The following is a 21,447-nucleotide window of genomic DNA, read 5'->3' as shown; positions in this document are numbered from 1 at the left end:
CACACAACTTTATTTCGTGTGCTCTATTCCGGGTCAGCTGCTGTATATATTTTTTTATAATAATGCAAATAAATCCAATATTTAGCCTAGGCGTCAGAGATTAGAGATTATAAACTCATATAAATGGTGAATAAAAATTTTTGGAAACATTAAAAATAAATTACAAGCTTACTTGGACATTTTCCTGAAACGTAGTTAACGAATTTCATACATAACAAGGAGAACCAAATATAAATTGAATCCAGATATGATCAAGTCTTTCTATGACAATTAAGTGAAAATACGTCACTCGAACAGTAAATCGTGTTTTCTTTTATGTGAACAGTAATGGTGTTTTTCAAATAAATAAATATAAACAAGAAGCCTTTAAGCCTTTTGGCATTAACGCTCATCTGCGTCGATATGACCCTACTGACATTTATCAGCACATTTCCACTTTAGCCTCTGGTAAACATTGATCGCCCCTATACCCCACCCCCGCGAAATGGTATGGACAAAGTTGGAACTACACTACTAAAGGATACTTCCGTATGAATACTATGATTATTCATGGCTTTGCTGTTCCTGAGAAGATGAATTTTGTCCATTTATTCCTTTTAAAAAAAAAATAATATTATATACTTTTCAAGTTTGTTGCCCTGCCTCCGACGGTCTGGGGCGAAAATAAACATGTATTCAGTAAGTTTGATGTCCGGTACTTTGCTCGTTAATAAAAAAAAATGAAATCAAAATCCAAGTAATTTGCACAACTTTGATGTACTAGACTTGAGAAATGAGAGAGCTTCTACCGTAAAAGATAGAAGAAAGAATTATCTAGACTAATTAAGTACCCCTTTGAACCCGCCCGTCATTTTTTTCATTCCAAAAAAAACCAGAATTTTCCTGAAGAAAACGTGCTAAACAGATGAATACAGTGACAACAACTTTCGCAGTTACGCTCTCTATGACAAATTATGAAGTGAATTAATTTTAAAGTACATATAATTTTTCCATGTTCATTTAAAATTTTCAAATACGTTAACTTAAGATTTTTGAATTGTTTGTTTGACTAAGCATGGAAGATCTTAAATCTTTAGTAAGTTAAGTTTTATGACAGCATTTTGTTCTTTTATCAGGAGAAAAAAAGGTAAATTGAACATTCTCAGTTGAAAACAACCTTAATCATATCCATGCATATAGTTTGATTAAACCGCCCAGGAGTATAGAGGTTCTGATGATCTTGGCGATATATCATCTAAGTATCTCACCCCTCCGCGAAAGGGAGCATGAAATTCACAATTTCCCCAGAATCCGTAGATACTACTAAGATACCAACTATCCCAATACATATACATTGAGATTGGTTTATACTCAGAAGATCTGCTATCGCAGTGCTCATAATTTAAAGCATCCGCATAACCCCGTCAATGGTCATCCATCTATATCGTACATATTTCTATCATAATAAACTTGGTTTTTAAAAATAAAACTTATTTCACCCTTCAACTGAGCAGAGAAAAGCGGGTCACTGAATTAAAGTGCTTTTGCGTAGGATTTTTAACAGACGCAAATAGAAAAACATTATGTAGAATCCTTTGTAGGAGGAGATCACGATCTCTTGAACATGAAATGTAACTGAAATATTTTAATTGATATTTTTTATTTTTTTTTAGAGACAGCCAGCCAAAAATACTTCACGGATATTGTCCGTTTAAATCCTCAGCACCCCTACTAATGTTATTGTGATTTAAATTCAAGACACGTGGTTTAGGTTGATCTATTCAAAGGTTATAGGGTAGAACCGGTTTTATAAATAAAATTGGCAGTAAACATGATATTGCTATAGCGTGTTTCTTTAATTAACATGTCCTGTAATAAATGTTTCCAGACCTTTCTGAAAGACTTTCACGATTTTTAACAGAAAAAGGTTGGCTAAAGGAGGGGGTGTTAAAATAACAATTTATCTTATGCTTTTCGGCAAAAATTAGAGCTCTCTAGTGACCGATTCGCTGGTAAAAAGTGTGCATTATCATCTACACTGACAAACCCTTGTTTGCCTTATATGGCTATTGTTATAAATGCGCACAAGGGATCTTACCACGAGCAACTGACCAATCGTTGAATGAATATCGCAGCGTTTACGCCAAATACATGTTTACATTTTACTTCGAACACGTAGTTCAGGTCAATCTACGATCATGTTAATGGACTGCAAAATAAAGAAAATGTTCTTACGAACAAAATACAAAGATAGGAAACTATGAAAGATGTTGATGAATGGAAAAAAATGTTTAATGAAATGTAGCTATATATATGGTTTGTGCATGTCTAGTTCAGAACACCAGCGCTTCAAGGGTAAGGAAAAAGAGCAGCATCTCATAGGCATTTAAATGGACAAAACTTTGTTTACGTTCGTGACCACGTGTTTGGCCAGGGAATTCACTGGAAATTGTATTCACCGATAGTACAACAAAGGAATTAATACAGACGCAAATTGCTTTTGCAGTATGACTTTCGGAAACCTGGACTTCCGCCGTTTACTTAACAAATGTACTGTTTGTCATTATGAGCATGAAAATACTATTTTTAAAAATTCCTTTCATTTACCATAAGATTTTCCTTTTTATCAAGCGTGAAATTCCTGTAGTATTCGTAGTAACCCATAATGCAATACTCATTCAGCTGATTGGTCAGTTAAAATCATGCTGGTGCCACATTTGCTAATCTGACGCCCAAAAATATAGTCCCAGTTCCCATGCAAAATATTTGTCCAATAAGAAATTTTAATTAATTAATGACTGCAGAAAATTGTATTATAGAGAATGCTTATGTATTTAAGTTTGAATGAATGTAAAAGAGATCGATTGATTGAAGTACATTTCTACAGACATTATCAGCTGATTCTATGGTGGTGAAAACTGAAACGCAACATAACTTTTCTGTTTACTATGCCTCCACGTGCCAGTCACTTCCTAGCCACATTTCCGTGAATAATTTACCCATCTCGCTGAAGTCTCGCTAACTCTCGCCAGAGCCACTACCAGAGCTACTCTGAACTCATCGGGTTTTATAATGTGCAGAACACCGAAAAATAAAGGGTTCCGAACACATTAGTAGGGGTGCTCAGGAGATGCCGCTCGGTTTCCTTACCCTTGAAGCTCTGTTGTTCTGAACTTGACACAAACTACATTTTATTATACAACGTACATATTTTCTGGTAAACAACAAATTAAAAACGCCGGTGACATCTTTCATAGTATGACATCTTTGTATTTTTTCATATGAACATTTTTTGCGGCCCATTTCGATCATAGATTGACCTGAACCACGTGTTTGAAGTAAAATAAATACATGTCTAGTTAGCGTAAACGTTGTTATGCTTTCAACGATTGGTCAGTTGGTGCGTGATAAGATCTGCCATGCGCATTTCCCGATAATGACAAGGAGCACACAGCGGGTGTTACCGGTAGGCAGGGGATGCTCACTCCTCCATCGCACCTGATCCCCCCTCTGACGTTTTGGAGGTCCGTGTTTGCTCTGCTCATATTTTGTATTGTTTTATTGACTTTGATATTGAATACTGTTCGTTATCTCCATATCCTTCATCCAGAGTCTGAGGAAAATTATGCCCCTGTGTTTTTGGACTAAACATGCAACAAAATTATCATAATGGGAAATGAAAAACAGGATGGATGACATTTAGATGGGAAACATTATTAAAACGATGTCAAATGAAGAGTCATTAAGTTCGAAAGGTTTCAAGTTTTCTGGGGACCAGGTAATGGAAAAGTGGAAAACTTTTATCTCGGCATTGATTGTACGTCGTTTAACGTCCCTCTTGAGAGTTTTTCACTTATGTGGAGAATCCACCACTTGCGGGCAGAGAGCTACAATTTTGTCCTATACTCGACACTCATGGCCATTTAGCAGTGAGGGATCTTTTTTCATGCCAGCACCTACTGTAACACGGAACCTCGGTTTATACGGCCTCATTTGCAGGACCGGTGTCATATAGTGAGACTTCCGCCATAGCGAGACTTCCCCCCGGAAGTCTGGCTATATAGTGAGTCTTCCCCCTGGGGGGAAATATGACTATATAGTGAGACTTCCCCCCATAATGACCATAGTGAGTCTTCCCCCTTCGGTTTTCGGTTTGGATTTTATATACATTGACATAATTAAATATTTATTGTATGCTTTAGCCTTTTAACTTTTATAAATTTTAGGGACCTTTTAACTTTTATAAATTTTATGAAGTATTTTTAGGATTTGTATTTCATTTTGAAATTAAATTTTCGCGATATTAATGAAATTACATCACTATAAAATCAAATAAGATGGATTTGAGTTCTAATACACTTTAAATCAAATTCTGACTGTCATGCATATTTTTAGCAAAGGCACCGGATGCTTGGATTGGGCTTAACCCCCCCCCTTTTTTGTTTAAATTTATGACCGGAAAAATTGCATGAAAATGTGTGCATCCCCTAATCATCACACCCATACATCAATTCATACAATTATTTTTTTCATTTTGGTCGTGTTTTAAAAATTATTTATTTAAAGATATCTTATTAAACTGGGTTTGGACGATTGGATGTTTGAATACACGTATAAAAAATACGTAAAATTAAAAAATATATATATACTGCATTGCAATTGTCACTTATTTGACTAAACTATTTTGCACTAAAGTCGGAGATGGCTAATTGTCAATTTTAGTGTGTAGATCTGTTTTGTAAATGTTAACAAAAAGCAATTTCATTTTTACACTTTTTGAAACACAGAGCGTGCATGTATGCATCAGTCATTACTTGATTGAGATAAGATATTTGAATATGAATTAAAAAAATAACAAAAATAATAATTATTATTCATTTGTTAACTTCAACACATGTACAAACCAATAAGTTGTTTGTTATTCTACACAAATTGAAAATAAGAATACCAAGTTTTAATGCGTGGGGCGAAACATACTGGTAACTTTGAATCAGGATGTGCCATTCAACTTTTTAAATAAGTAATAAAAACTCAAGGATAATCACCATGAAATCTTTTAATTACTTATTTGGACAGCGAGTAGACATAGTCAAAATGCACCCCTGAATCATTGACAAGATATATGCATTCATTTTCACGTGGTTCCTTGCTAAACATACTCGCGGCATACTTATTCCAAACAAGAGTATTGTTTTGTCTGCATAAAATGAGAATATCAGTACCTAACAATGCAGCAGTAGAAAGAATTTTCGCCTCCGTCGCCCAGATCCCCACCTGTTTCATATTGCTTTTTCCCAAATACTCTTTTCCAAAATGCGATTTGATAATTTTGTGATTTTTTTGTCATCCATGCTATCACGGCTTCCCTTGCTTCCAAATGGTAAGCCTGAGAGCCTGAAATAGCGTGACTAATTGATCTAAACCAGAAGTCTCTGTCGAGACTGAAGCTCTACTGGTTTGTACTTATAGCAAAGGAAGAGGAAAGTACTTCAGCAGTTGGGAATTGAAACTTTACAACAGCAATAAATAGAATAATGATCCTTGATTAAGTCTCTTTATGTTCTTAGTGTAGTCAACTTGCATGCCACAATATATTATAATCAGACTAAAACTGTATTTGGAGTAGCATTTTGAAAGTATTTAACAGAAATTTCTATTTTTAGTAACCAAGGCAATATTGTTCATCGAAGTCAAAAACCGATATACAGAATTGTGTATCTTAGTGTAGTCTACTTGTGTGCCAAGTTATATTGAAATCAGACCAAAACTATAGGAGACGTGGCATTTTGAAAGAATTTCATAGAAATTTCTATTTTTTTGTAATAACGGCAACACCGTTCACCAAAATCAAAAACCAACATTATATAAATGGTGCCTGTTTTGGAGGGTAACAGTTGAAATTGACACCCCAAGGAAACAGTTGAAATTGACACCCAAAGGAAAACCATTGTCAACCGACGCGTCAGCGGAGGTTGACAATGGTTTTCCGAGGGGTGGCAATTTCAACTGTTACCCTCCAAAACAGGCACTATTTATTTTATAATACTGAATGTCTTCTTAAATTAAGTCAGCAAAAAAAAAAATAGTCGATCATCTTTACGTTCACGTATAGAAAGCTTTTAAACTCCTCGCTACTTCTAAAAAGATTTACTGACCTTTTTATTGTTTGTTTGATACTCTAAGAGTCTTTTATCATATAAAGTTTCGTTATTTCTGCACTCACAAGCATGTTTCGTCTGTCGTTTGTTGTTTTCAAGTAAGCTACATCGGACGCAAGCTTTTATTGACGTCAAGTTTATTCCAGTTCTTTCAAACGCGCAACTGACGTTTTGAGAATTCTACGGTGAACCGTACGCGCATAATATCCACGCATGTGGCATTACCGTTGTGTTACCCGTTGTCGCATGCTTTCCTAAGGCTGAGGGTAATAGAACGGATTGTTAACTGCGTCTAAACCATACAGATTTTAGTATTTAACATGAAAGTATAATAAAAAGAATTATGTACCTTAGTGTAGTCTACTTGTGTGCCAAGTTGTATTGAAATCAGACCAAAACTGTAGGAGACGTAGCATTTTGAAAGAATTTCACAGAAATTTCTATTTTCAGTAACCACGGCAACACCGTTCATCGAAATCAAAAACCGATTGTTTCTAAGATAAGCAGCTGTAAATCGCCACAAATTTATATCCGTATGCATGTACTACAGATTGTAATTTTGTTACAGTTATAAACGGCAAAGATATATGATGAGAGAGAGGTGAAGCTCTCGTTTACATGTACTAATGATATGTCTACATGTACTAATGATATGTTTAAATTGATATATTTCAGCAACAAAAAATCATAGTGTCCATCTCCATCTTCAATAATATACCTTGAGAGTTACCATCGCTGTGTTCTCTTTCTATGATGACGCGTTTTATTTTTCTTTGGTCAGGTTTTTCTGCATCTTGCTTCTTCCGTTTTTAACAGCTTTTAAACTCTCGTCATGGTTTTCCTTATTTTCAGTAACTTGCTAAATCTCTTGACACATATTTTTTTCAGAAGTTTTACATTATATTTTGTTTTCAGAACTTTCCCATGTTCGTCTTGCAGAGAAACTGTCCCCTTTGAACCGATATCTGATATAAAATATGGTCCTTGCCAGGTAGCCTCCATCTTTGACCCCTTTCTGCCAGCTTTTCTGGAGTTGTACAACAAAACATTATCATTTTTTGCAAATTGTATTTTGTTGCCTCTCTTTCTTTTGTGCTGAATGACCTGAATTTCTTGAGCTGTTTTGACATTTTCCATAACTTTTTCGTTTACAGTGTTTCTTATTTGTGATAAATGTTCAAATATTTCATCTGCAGAAGGGATTTTAGAAGGCTCTTATTCTAATGTTGAGTCTTGCCAGTGTTTTCGGCCGTACATGATTTGGAGGGGGGCTGAATTTTGTAGATTTTTGAGGTTGAGTTCTATACGAGAAGAGAGCTTCATCAATGCATTCATCCCAATTGTTGTGGTCCTCGTTAGCTGATTTGAACAACATTTTCTGAATTGTTTGATTAAAGCGTTCAACGAGACCGTTTGTTTCGGGATGGTAAGCAGATGAAATACGCTGCTCAAATTTCAATTTTTTGGACAATTCATCCATAATTGAGTTTACGAATTCCCTTCCCTGGTCACTATTAATAACTGAGGGGAGTCCTCTATCCAAAAACTTTCTGTATAGAGCCAGTGCAACTTCTGCAGAGGTCTTTGATCGAAGGGGAATTGCTTCCGGCCACTTTGTAAAAAAGTCGACAATTGTCAATATGTAATTGTAATTGGAATTTGAACGAGGCATTGAAACTAAATCAATACAAATGTGATGCCAGGGGGACACGATTGGTATGGGATGCAGTTTTTGGGTCACTTTCGAAAATTTGCCACACTTTTGGCATGCATGGCACGAGTTGACATACTCTCGAACATTTTCGTACATGTTGTCCCAAAAGAACAGTTCAGATATGGTCTTATATGTCCTCTCTATTCCCATATGGCCTCTATTATCATGATATGTTTCTAAAATTTCTGTCATTTTTTGTTGCTCCAAAACTACTTCTCTTAATTGTTTTGAATTATTAATCCAAAATAATTTTTCGCTTTTGATAATAAATCTTTTGGATTTAGCCCTGATTCTCCTTTTCTCATTTTTATCTACCTGAAGGGGATATTTTCCCTCACAAAGATAGTCTTTTATCTTTTCCATATCCTCCACGTGTATTACTTTAAATATAACAGGATCTAGCGTTTGGTACGTAAAATATAGGTATTTTAATTAAGAAAAAAATTCCCGGATAATTGATTGAATTAAATTAATCATGTTTATATATCTAACATCTAATGTTTATGCACACTTATTTTAATAAATGTGTATTGTTAAATCAAAATGTGAATACCCTTTTATTCATGAATTATTATTATGAATTAATAAAATGTAAATTGTATTTGAAATATAAAAATCCGCAGTAAATTTCAGACAAAATGTATCATATGAGTCAGAAGAAATTTTATTATAAAAAAAGAACAAACAAAAATACTTCCAGAAAGAGAGACACAGGCATTTATTCAGAATAAACATTTTAATTCTTTCTTTGAACTACAAAAACAACCAAGGGGAGATCATTTACTTTGAAAAGGAGCTCAAATTTGGTTTTTTCATTTACATGTTGAGAACAAAATCCTGTATGATTATTGCCATAATGAGCATCTTAAAAAAAATGTACGCAAGAGAAATATCTTGCCAACCACTTGGGCGACGTTTGTTTCTACGAAACCATGTCAAAATACTTCATATTGAAGGTGATGATACTTTTCAACAAAAAAAAAATGTCCCTTATTTACCAAATACAAATGGATGGTAACGACATGAACTGTTATTTCCAACTTGTCTTATGCGAAGCTTTGGAGGATTTGATGTGTGTACACTATGATAACCCCCAAGACCACGAGCTTGCAGACTTTATCTTGGATCTGACCTTCGAAATTGAAAACAGAATAAAACATGTGAAGCCAGGCGATATTTATATTCCTGGAGCATACTTCCAATTTGTTGGAAGTTTCCGGGCTTTTTTTGGATTAATGGGCTTTGGAGATCATCTTGATGACCATCACCAGGCAGCGTCTACTGACTGAACATGAGCATCTTATGAAATAAACATGCAAATGAAATAAAATGTTTGTTAAAAAATTGTTTTTCAAAATCAAATTTATTGTCTTTACATAAATATAAGATTTATTTTTTTTTATTTAAAAATATTCCATATCAAATTAATTATATTTGCGAAATAATCTTAGGCTAGATCATCATGACAAAGTCAGGAGCGAGGGAGTATGAACGTACCTCCGCGATATTTGGTTCAAAATCCTACTTGTAAAGAGTTACTCCTTCTTAATACTAGTTATCTAATTAATTCACTCGCAATAACACACAGCGGACGAAGAAAATGAAAAAAAGGAATAGACAGAACAAAAAACATGGACTGTATTACGAACGGACAGACAGAATTGAAAAAAAAAAAATCACAATGAGATATTTCAATGCGTACATATATTAGTAGAGAAAGAGAGAGAGGGGGAGGAGATATTCAATAAAATTATGCAAAATATATATTAAACATGTATATTTTAGTCATTCCTATATTGTATTTTTTTTAATTTTAAATTCCTCAGTTAGGTTTAATAAAATTACGTATATGTTCTGAAATATATGTGTTTAATAAAAATAAATCTAAGCGCCTCTGATCCTGAGTTAAATAATATATTATTTCAAGAAAATCGGTGAACTATTGCTTTTCCAATAATTTTTATTATCAAATCGGGTTTTATCTGCTTATATTTAATATATAAAGTTGTAATAATTTTAAAGTTTGTTTTATAAAATGCGTGCATACTGGTTTTCGTCAATTGGAGAAAAACGACCACGGCGCTCAAATCACTGACTCTCTCGTGATTTCAGCAAATTGAATCATGATCAGTTACGGACCTTTCATAAAAATCTGAGATTTATGTGCTGTAATGTAAATTTTTGTCGAACCACTGATCTATGAAGTCTTTTCCCATCAATTTTACACTTCAGCAAATCTATTAAATGATGCTTAAAATTATCCTTAAAGTAGATTTAAATTTTATATACGAGGGGCATTTCAAAAGTCCTGAGAACTGTTTAATAAAAAATTAACCGTTTAACGGAAATTAACGAGTTTTGTATCATTGGAAAGAGCAGAAAAATACACACATATTGTGACGTCACTTTATAATTTTTATGACGTAATAACTCCGATAATGACGTCAAACTTCCGCATTCTTACAATACTGACCATAAAAATGACGTAACAAAAGACACAATTTCATCAATGTAAAATAAAAAAAAAACTTTTGCTCATTACTCGGGTGCAAGCTATCGGACGTAAATGACAGTTGGTAGAATCTTAACATAGACTACAATCTATCATATGGTGATCTATTTCAGAGATCTTCTTGTTCTGAAATGGTTTAAGCGATTGTCAAACATCGCAAGTTTTTATCGAATCTTGCTCAAAATATTGCGTAAAACAGACCCAACTGTGAGAATAAGGCAAAGTTGGCAATCAAAGAAAAATAAACGATCGTGTTACTTAATTTCATGGCATCAATTCGTCAGGTGTTTTCACCATATTTGTGGGATCGATGAAGGCTCAAGAGAAGTTAAGTTTAGTGTGCCCCATATTTTCTCGTGAAATCCAAAATGGCGCGGGCGCAGCTGTAACCCCACCGTACCTCCACATATTCGCAAAAATTAATTCATGGAAATTAAATAAGATTCGACATGTCTGTGTAACTTATAAACCTTTTTTGGAGTCAAAAGTCAAAAGCAGTACTGAGTTTTGGGGGCGCCGAAGTTGAATTAATGAGAAAAAATACGTACAGAAACAAGTCAGGGGCAAGACTTCTGTACATTTTTTTTGTAAACGGCTAGAATACTGTTACTCAAAATATATTTGTTGAAAATTGCATTAATATACTTTAGTTTTGTACAGAAAATGTTTTATTTCATACAATGGAGAAGTATATAAAAGACCGAAAATCCAGTCGTATCACGTAACTTAAAATCTTGGATGAATGTCGATGATAGCATAACCGGACATAAACCGCGCTAGTAAACGAACAAAACAATGAAATATAGTATTGTTGATAAAAAGTACCATAGTCTTACTCAACTTCTTTGCAAATAAAATTTTCTTTGAAATATATTTTCAAATAAGCCTTTGGCAGCACTTTTAAAATTGTGCCATGTGGATAAAAACGCGAGTTTTCAGTATGCTAAACATTCTATATTCTGACGTCATTTTCGGAGATATTACGTCATAAAAATTATAAAGTGACGTCATAATAATTGTATATTTTTCTTATCTTTCCAATGATACCAAACTCAATAATTTCCGAGAAACGGTTAATTTTTTATTAAACAGTTCTCAGGACTTTTGAAATGCCCCTCGTACATGAAACTTTCGATAAATATAGTTAGGAACTAAGAAAATCATAATTGAGATTTGGAATGCATGTTTTATTTTTCACATTCGAGCACAATTATTTTATTTCTCGCATCTAGTCTTGAAGTACTATAAATTTTTCTTCTTTTCGCTACATTTTTATCTCTACTGGTCAGAGACCAGAAGAGCTTATGCGATAGTAATGCGTCCGTCGTCCGTCCGTCTGTCTGTCTGTCTGTAAACAATTTTTCAAAATGCTACTCCTCCTACAGTTTTGGTCCGATTTCAATATAACTTGGCACACAAGTAGACTACACTAAGATACATAATTCTGTGCATCGGTTTTTGATTTTGATGAACTGTGTTGCCATGGTTACTAAAAATAGAAATTTCTGTGCAATTCTTTCAAAATGCTACTCCTCCTACAGTGCTACTCTCTCCGTTACACTGCGTTAAATGCAGTGTAACGGAGAGAAAACCCGTGGGTTCCGACGATGACAGTTTTGGTCTGATTTCAATATAACTTGGTACACAAGTAGACTACACTAAGATACATAATTCTGTGCATCGGTTTTGAATTTCGATGAACGGTGTTGCCATGGTTACTAAAAATAGAAATTTCTGTGAAATTCTTTCAAAATGCTACTCCTCCTACAGTTTTGGTCTGATTTAATATAACTTGGCACACAAGTAGACTACACTAAGATACATGATTCTGTGCATTGGTTTTGATTTCGATAAACGGTGTTGCCATGGTTACTAAAAATAGAAATTTCTGTGAAATTCTTTCAAAATGCTACTCCTGCTACAGTTTTGGTTTGATTTCAATATAACTTGGCACACAAGTAGACTACACTAAGATACATGATTCCGTGCATTGGTTTTTGATTTCGATGAATGGTGTTGCCATGGATACTAAAAATAGAAATTTCTGTGAAAGACTTTTAAAATATGCTACTCCTCCTACAGTTTTGGTCTGATTTCATTATAACTTGGCACACGAGTAGACTACACTAAGATACATAATGCTGTGCATCGGTTGTTTGATTTCGATGAAAGGTGTTGCCATGGTTACTAAAAATAGAAATTTCTGTGCAATTCTTTCAAAATGCTACTCCTCCTACAGTTTTGGTCTGATTTCAATATAACTTGGTACACAAGTAGACTACACTAAGATACATAATTCTGTGCATCGGTTTTGAATTTCGATGAACGGTGTTGCCATGGTTACCAAATATAGAAATTTCTGTGAAATTCCTTCAAAATGCTACTCCTCCTACAGTTTTGGTCCAATTTCAATATAACTTGGCACGAAAGTAGACTACACTAAGATACATGATTCTGTGCATTGGTTTTTGATTTCGATAAACGGTGTTGCCATGGTTACTAAAAATAGAATTTCTGTGAAATTCTTTCAAAATGCTACTCCTGCTACAGTTTTGGTTTGATTTCAATATACATGTAACTTGGCACACAAGTAGACTACACTAAGATACATAGTTCTGTGCATTGGTTTTTGATTTCGATGAATGGTGTTGCCATGGATACTAAAAATAGAAATTTCTGTGAAAGACTTTTAAAATATGCTACTCCTCCTACAGTTTTGGTCTGATTTCATTATAACTTGGCACACGAGTAGACTACACTAAGATACATAATGCTGTGCATCGGTTGTTTGATTTCGATGAAAGGTGTTGCCATGGTTACTAAAAATAGAAATTTCTGTGAAATTCTTTCAAAATGCTACTTCTCCTACAGTTTTGGTCTGATTTCAATATAACTTGGCACACAAGTACACTATACTAAGATACATAATTCTGTGCATTGGTTTTTATTTTGATAAGTGGACCATTTTCTATTAATTGCTGTTTTAAAGTTTCAAGTGGCTACTGCTACTTTTCTCTTCCTTTGTTTTAAGTATAAACCAGTAGAGCTACAGTCTCGACAGAGACTTCTGGTTTATTAAATCGGTTGAACCATATCTAATGTGTAAATAGCTAATGTTTGTACACAAACAGAAAAACAAACAAACAAAACTATGCTATCAATTCTTTTTATTCAAATGCTGAAACAATCGTGAACTAATAAAATTATTCGTTATCAATACATGTAAAGGAAAGGGTATACATATTATATATATTATATCATCTCAATGTACATGCATATGTTATAATGGATATCAAACAGTTAAAACGATATTCAAACTGTTCATGCATTTAAAATAAATATATAAATAAATGTATATATATGGAAGATAATTTCGTCATTTAACACTGTTAGAATTTTTTTAAATAATAAAACAATGTTCCGGAAACTATAATAAGAGGGGGAAGTCTCGCTATGAATGGGGGAAGGCTGGCTATAAAGTGAGCCTTCCCCCCGGAAGAACGGCTATATAGTGAAACTTCCGTGGGGGAAGTCTCACTATATAGCCAGCCTTCCGGGGGGAAGACTCACTATATAGTGAGCCTTTCGGGGGAAGCCTCACTATGGGGGAAGTCTCACTATACGACACCGGTCTCCACGTCCTACAGTGGGCTAACCCGCGACTTAAAGATTGACTCCTCATTTCATGATTCTGAAAAGAACTAATGACAACAATCAGACGAGTGGATCAAGCAAGAAGACGTACCCGTTTTAAAAAGAATATTTTTTTTCTAAGGTAATCCAACTATTCAGCTTACTGCAACTACAAGTACAAATACAATGTAATTGCTTACGCTGTTTAACGCAAAAAAGGAAAAAAAAAATCTTCAGCCAGTTAAGTAACACCGTCTGAAGTTCGCCAAGCAGCAACAGCTGAGCAAGAGAAACGGAGTTTTTTTTCAAATAGATTTCGAGTTCATAATTTTCTCTTTTTCAGATAGGTGTTTTTTTTAATAATCCTGGAATTATTTTGCTACAATTTAAATAGAAAATCATAGTAAAATTCATTATGAAGCATACAAATGCTTAAAAATTATGCCTCTCCTAGAAGTGTTAATGTCATACAAATATATTTATAATTGGTATCGGAAACACGTGGTGTTGTTTGTTTACGTGTTTAGAAAGTATTTATAGTATCTAAGATTTGATTGGATTTTAACGATTGATATGAGTTCAAATGAAATCGTGCGGAACAGGTAGTTTACCTGTGTCCAGATATTAAGAATTAGAAGTTATTCGAGGTTTCGCTGCGCTTAGTGCAACAAGTCACCGCCCACCCACCCTACTTTATAATGTATATATCTGATATGATTTAATATTTTCGTTTTTTATTTTGTAGAATGTTGTTTAAAAGAAGAATATTATTTGTAACATTTATGTATATGGCCTTGATTATATCTCTAATAAATGTCTGTTGCACAGACGCAGGCGATGCCGTTCCTAAACATGTGTTGGAGTTTTGAATTTATAAATAATTTATGTTCGGTTGAACTGGTGAAATAGAACATAATAAACAATGCTAGCGTACGTATTTTGATGTTTATTAGTCTGCCATTGTTCATCTTTCTTAATATTGCATGACTCTAGATTGAGCAAACTCATAGTCGAGAAATATAAATGATGTACAGTTTTTTTTCTAAATACAACAAAAAGATGCATATCAAACATCTCAAATGAAAAGCTCAATGAAATATAGACCCAAGTTTGACATGATTTTCTTTCTTGCACAATATGTTTGTGATATTTAATTAAGAAAACAATATTTGGTACAGCTCACATTATGGTATACGTCTTGTTTACCATCATCATACGCCTAGACATCAAAATCGATCTCTCCTATTACATGTATTACTTGCTTATGTTTTTTAAAGAAACATTTGAGTATACAATATACTACTTGATTTGCACATTTCATTTATCACTTTCGCTTTACGAAAAGAGCCTGTTATATAGTAAAAAATCTTTATCAAACATTCCACCTTTTCTTGTAAATACGAGATCCCAGGATTACGGAATGCCTTCAATTTCATGAACAGTTGGAATCGGTCAGTATACTAGTACTGTATTTGAAATTTATTAATGAATTTCGTGTAACCTCATCACTTGGCAGTATAAAAGCTAGGGCTTTACAATTTGGCAGAAAATTTTATGTAGACAAAACGATAAAATGACCAAAAATACTAAGTAACGCCCGTCTTTTACTGTGGTACAAGTTACGCAATTAAAAACCCCAATATAACGCGTGACGTCATGTATCGTTTTCACATTACCAAATGTCTTCGTCGAAAAGCCGCCTAATCTGAGTGTTCTAGAGGATTTGATTTATTGTAAGTATTTATAGCAGACAGTCACATGATATACATTCTGGTTGAATTTCCCGATTCAATTAGTACAAAAAACCAACAAATACACACAAACATTGTGTAACTATATTCCCTCTAACTCTGTTGCGAGGAGATAAAGATAAGAGGAAGGTACGGTTTCAGCTTTATTGTGCCCTAAAATGTAATGTCATCAAAAAGTTTTGAAACTGGCTTAACTATTAGTTATTAAGTATATGACTCTGATAAATCAGGAAAGAATATGGCATGAAGAATTACCATTCTGCAAACATGACGCCATAAATTTTATGCACTTTTCTATTTTACACAGAAAAAGCTTCAAAATGGTCCACTTCAAGGGCAATTTTCCTTTACATAGTGTCCACAGCCGTCGCCCACTTTAATTTTTTGATATGTTGCGCAACAGTAAATAAAAAATCACATATCTCAAAATCTTTGTGAGCGATGAATGTGGACAATATTATCTGAAAGAAAATTCCATTGAAAATTGGTGTCTTCTGCAACTTTTTAAGAAAAGAAAAGAATTCTGCATGGAATTTCAATGATATAAAAAGCATGAGTTTTCACCTTTTACATCAGTTTCATTTTTTTTTTAGGAAATTGTATGTAAACCATACCTTGTTCTTCATTTTGCTTAAAAAAAAAATATGTTTGTTTCCTGTAACATTCCCAAAAAATTAAGGGTCGGTAGGTCGGGAATTTTTTTTTTTTTTTTTTTTTTGCTTTTGAATGGTCAAACATCCCCGGACTGAATATACCAGGTGTCATATTTACAGTGGACACCCAACATGGCATCCAAAATGGTTGCTTAGCGGCAGAAAACGAACTTCAGAAAGTTGTAGGGGGAAATTGTTGTTCCAATAATGATTACTCTTTATAACTAAGGTAAATGTAAACTAGGTTGACATATTTTATGTCTCAAGTTAAGCTACAAGCTTTTTTTTCTGATAAATGGAATCAGCTGATTGATCAAACGAAGTTTTGCCATTTGTCAGAAAAAAAAACCCACCCGGGGGTAATTTGAATGGGTCGGTCGGGTTACAGGAAACAAACATTTTTTATGCCTTTTCATGATTTAGAAATCACGAAATCTTGGACCACGTGTGGCTAGTGTGACTTAACACTCTTTTGTTGCAAGCACTTTCACTCTGATATGAACCTAATCCTACTCAGGCTTATTCTCCCAAAAATGCGACTTTTGGGATACCACGTGTGACAAATATATGAAAACTGGGAAACTGCATGTCGGATATTTTCTTGACACGAATAAAAACTGGTTTAAAGAATATGCATATGTCAAGTTCTTGGCTTGCACTATATCACTTCAAGTATGCATAGGTTTTTTTTTAGCTCACCTGAGCCAAAGGCTCAAGTGAGCTTTTCTGATCAAAATTTGTCCGTTGTCTGTCGTCGTTGTCTTTTTCGTCGTCGTGTTGTTAACTTTTCACATTTTCATCTTCTTCTCAAGAACCACTGGGCCAATTTCAACCAAACTTGCTACAAAGTATTCTTGGGTAAAAGGGATTCAAGTTTGTTCAAATGAAAGGCCACGCCTTTTTCCAAGGGGAGATAATTATGAATTTGAGAAAAATTAATTCCATTTTTAAAAAATCTTCTCAAGAACGACAGGGCCAGGAAAGATGAAACTCATGTGGAATCATCCTCAGATAGTGTAGATTCAAGTTTGTTCAAATCATGACCCCTGGAGGTCGGGTGGGGCCAATATGGCCGATCAAAGTTTTACATAGGAGGATATAGGTAAAATCTTTAAAAATCTTCTTCTCAAGAACCATTGAGACAGGAAAGATGAAACTCATGTGAAATTATCCTCAGGTAGTGTAGATACAAATTTGTTCAAATCATGACCCCCGGGGGTAGGGTGGGGCCAAAATGGTCGATCAAAGTTTTACATAGGAGGATATAGGTACAATCTTTAAAAATCTTCTTCTCAAGAGCCACTGGGCCAGGAAAGATGAAACTCATGTGGAATCATCTTCAGATAGTGTAAATTCAAATTTGTTGAAATCATGACCCCCGGGGGTAGGGTGGGGCCAAAATGGTCGATCAAAGTTTTACATAGGAGGATATAAGTAAAATCTTTAAAAATCTTCTTCTCAAGAACCACTGGGCCAGGAAAGATGAAACTCATGTGGAATCATCTTCAGATAGTGTAAATTCAAATTTGTTGAAATCATGACCCCCGGGGGTAGGGTGGGGCCAAAATGGTCGATCAAAGTTTTACATAGGAGTATATAGGAAAAATCTTTAAAAATCTTCTCAAGATTCAGAGGACCAGGAAAGATAAAACTCATGTGGAATCATCCTCAGATAGTGTAGATTCAAGTTTGTTCAAATCATGACCCCTGGGGTGGGGTGGGGCCAAAATGGCTGATCAAAGTTTTACATACGAATATATAGGAAAAATCTTTAAAAATCTTCTTCTCAAGAACCCCTGGGCCAGGAAAGATGAAACTCATGTGGAATCATCCTCAGGTAGTGTAGATTCAAGTTTGTTCAAATCATGATCCCCGGGGGTAGGGTGGGGCCAAAATGACCGATCAAAGTTTTACATAGCAATATATAGGAAAAATCTTCTTTTCAAGTACTTCAAAGCCATGATTAGTAATATTAATGTAGAATTATCCTCAGGTAGTGTAGATTCTAGTTCGTCCAAATCATGATATGTGCTTTTTCCTAGCTGATGTGCTCAGGTGAGCGCTGTGGCCCCTGGGCCTCTTGTTGCAAATATTGAATGATATACTTTATCAACAAGAAGTGATTTTAAATGCCTTTTTTAATATATGTGGTATAATGAAACATGTTTGGCTAAAATTTACAAAAAATGATGCTACCGAATTAATTCTGTACATACATGAAGTCAAAGAAAGTCCACAAAACAGAGAGTCATAGAAAGGTCTTTTTTGCACAAATTTTCTACCATATTGTTCTTTCTCACACGAATAGTCAGTCTTTCACTTTTTCTTTTGAATCCCCTGCAGGAACCCGTTTTCGTTCTCTTCAGCAATGGTATCTAGTTTCTCCATTAACTGTAAGTCCTCAGCCCCATCCTGGTTTACGGTGATTTCCCTTTTACGGCCTCTTCTTCTCCTCCTCCACCAAAACCCCTCTGAATCCTGGATATGGCAAACCAAAAGTAAGACGATCAAAAACAGCCCAACTCCACGCTTATTCTGTAAACGATACAATTGATTAGAATATCACTTTCATTTGGAAGTTCAGAAAGGACAAAATACAAATAAATACATGCAAATATATGTTTAAAAAATTCTGAAAGAAAAACGCGAACTTAGGAATTCAAATCAACTTACCATTTTCCCATTCGCCGTAATTATGCTCGTTCGAGAAGTTTTTTTCCAACCGCTAAAGTTTTTGTTATATTGAATCTGCGCAGAAAGCTTGTTTAAATACCCTTGATCAAAAGGTCCATCCAATAAAATTTAGTTACTTTAAAACATCGGTAGACACTTTCATATTATTGGGTGCTTTTATATTATTTATGTATTTGTTGATTTATTTTTTTCTGATCTTTTTAAATTAGTCACGATTTCTATAGAAAGACTGATAATTCACGCCATAACAATGAAGCGTTTTCATGCAGTGCATTTTGATTAAACCATTAAAAAACCCAGATCATTTCATTTTTTAAAAATAAACCTGAAATTGTTAAGAGTGATCACTATGATACTATCCTTATTTGCAGAAGGAGGGGCTCCGAATTTTGAACTTAATCCCCTCCCTTTTTCAGGAGGCTCCGAATGTCAAATTAATCCTATAGAGATTCTTTAAGTTGATCAATTTTTTCCAAGATACACGAAATTATTTTTTTAATACTAGTAAGTAGGTATATGTAAAAATTTTTTAGAATAAATATTCATGTATATGTGTAAATTACTCGATATTTGTCTATGTTTTACTGAGAAAAAAAACCGACATTGAACCGCTGAGTGAGACTTTTAACCATCGTAGATATGTTGGACTTATGACGCTTTTTTCGTCACACTAGAGGCAGAATCCGCATAGTATTAGTATCATATTAGTATATACTAGTATTTGCATTAGTTGTGTGTTCAATAGTTACGGTATTAATCAAGTTTAAATCCGCAATAAGGATGAACCATATTTAAATCCAAGCATCGCGAATACAGAAATCATGTTAGATATGTCAGAACAAGAAGGTAATTATTTTTAAAAGTTGTTTGATTCCAAGTCATATCGGTATATCTGGTAACACTAATGCTGATAGTGCTAGAGGGCCGTCGGTCTAGTGAACCTTCGGACTAGAGGGCCGTCGGTCTAGTGAACCTTCGGACTATTAATGGGCAGACCCCGAATAAACAGGAAATTGACATCGGATTTGAAAACCAGAAGTCTCTGTCGAGAATGAAGCTCTACTGGTTTGTACTTATAACAAAAGATTAGAGAAAAGTAGCGGTTGGAACTTGAACCTTTACAACAGCAATAAGTAGAATAATGATCCTTGATTAAGTCTGTTTCATTGGTAATAAATAAAAATTAGACTACAACTGTAAGAGTAGCTTTTAATATTATAATGTTACAGTATGAAGTAGCATTTTGAGAGTAAATGTATATCAAAAATTTCTATTTTTAGTAACCAAGGCAACATCGTTCATCGAAATCAAAAACCGATATACAGAATTATGTATCTTTGTGTGGTCTACTTGTGTGCAAAGTTATATTGAAATCAAACCAAAACTGTAGGAGGAGTAGTATTTTGAATAAAAAATGTTTACAGACAAACGGACGGACGCCGTACGCATTACTATCGCATAAGCTTTTCTGGTCCCTGACCAGTAGAGCTAAAAATGAATCCCAGCATATTGCATGCCTCAGCAAAGAATGCTAAAATTTCAAGCATCTATTGATGAGCAGTTGTTGAAAAAACTGCAACGAAAATTTGTTATGTATGAAACGGACAGGCGCACGGATAAACATGAAGTTGAAATCGAATTTGAACAAAAATGGAGCCCACCATATGGCATGCCTTAGAAAAGAATGTGCTAAAATCTCTTTTCTGCCATTAGTAGTTGCTGAGGAATTAAACTAAAAATTGTTATGGATAAAGAGACATGTAAGAGTAAAACAGTATACCGGCCTCTCCTACGGAGCGGGGGTATGAAAAATACCAAATGATTCAGCAAAATCATTTCGTGCACTGTGTTTTTGGGCAAAATGCGTTCTACTTAACCCTCAAACCGTCCATTATGCCTACGGCCTTATGCCTCAGGCAACGAGTTTGGATCTAAACATGTTTGCTCTCCAACCTAATAAATTAATGCACACTTGTGTATAGAATTTTAGAAGATACTGAATTTTGGTTAAACAAGAGATGTTTGTAAAACACTTATGCCCCCTCCTCCCTAATTGGAACTCTGTCAAAAATGGCGTGATCGTACCCAAAACAGAACTTGACTTAGATAGTCATCTGATAATTATGTATACTAAATTTAAATCATTTCAGTATGTGCAACCTCTGCGAAGAAAATGAACGGAAACTGAAAATAATTGGAATTTTTCTAAGTCCAAGGGGCATAACTCTGTCAAAGATGGCGCGACCGTACCCAAAACAGAACTTGACCTAGATATTCATCCGATATATCTGTATACCAAATTTCAATTCAGTATGTGAAATGGTTGTGAAGTAACTAAGGATATAGAGATAAC

The sequence above is a fragment of the Saccostrea cucullata genome, unplaced genomic scaffold, assembly GCF_032062105.1.
Source record: "Saccostrea cucullata isolate Sc308-1 unplaced genomic scaffold, CSIRO_AGI_Scuc_v1 ctg75, whole genome shotgun sequence".
Lineage (NCBI taxonomy): Eukaryota > Metazoa > Mollusca > Bivalvia > Ostreida > Ostreidae > Saccostrea > Saccostrea cuccullata.
Note: the sequence above shows the minus strand (reverse complement) of the source record.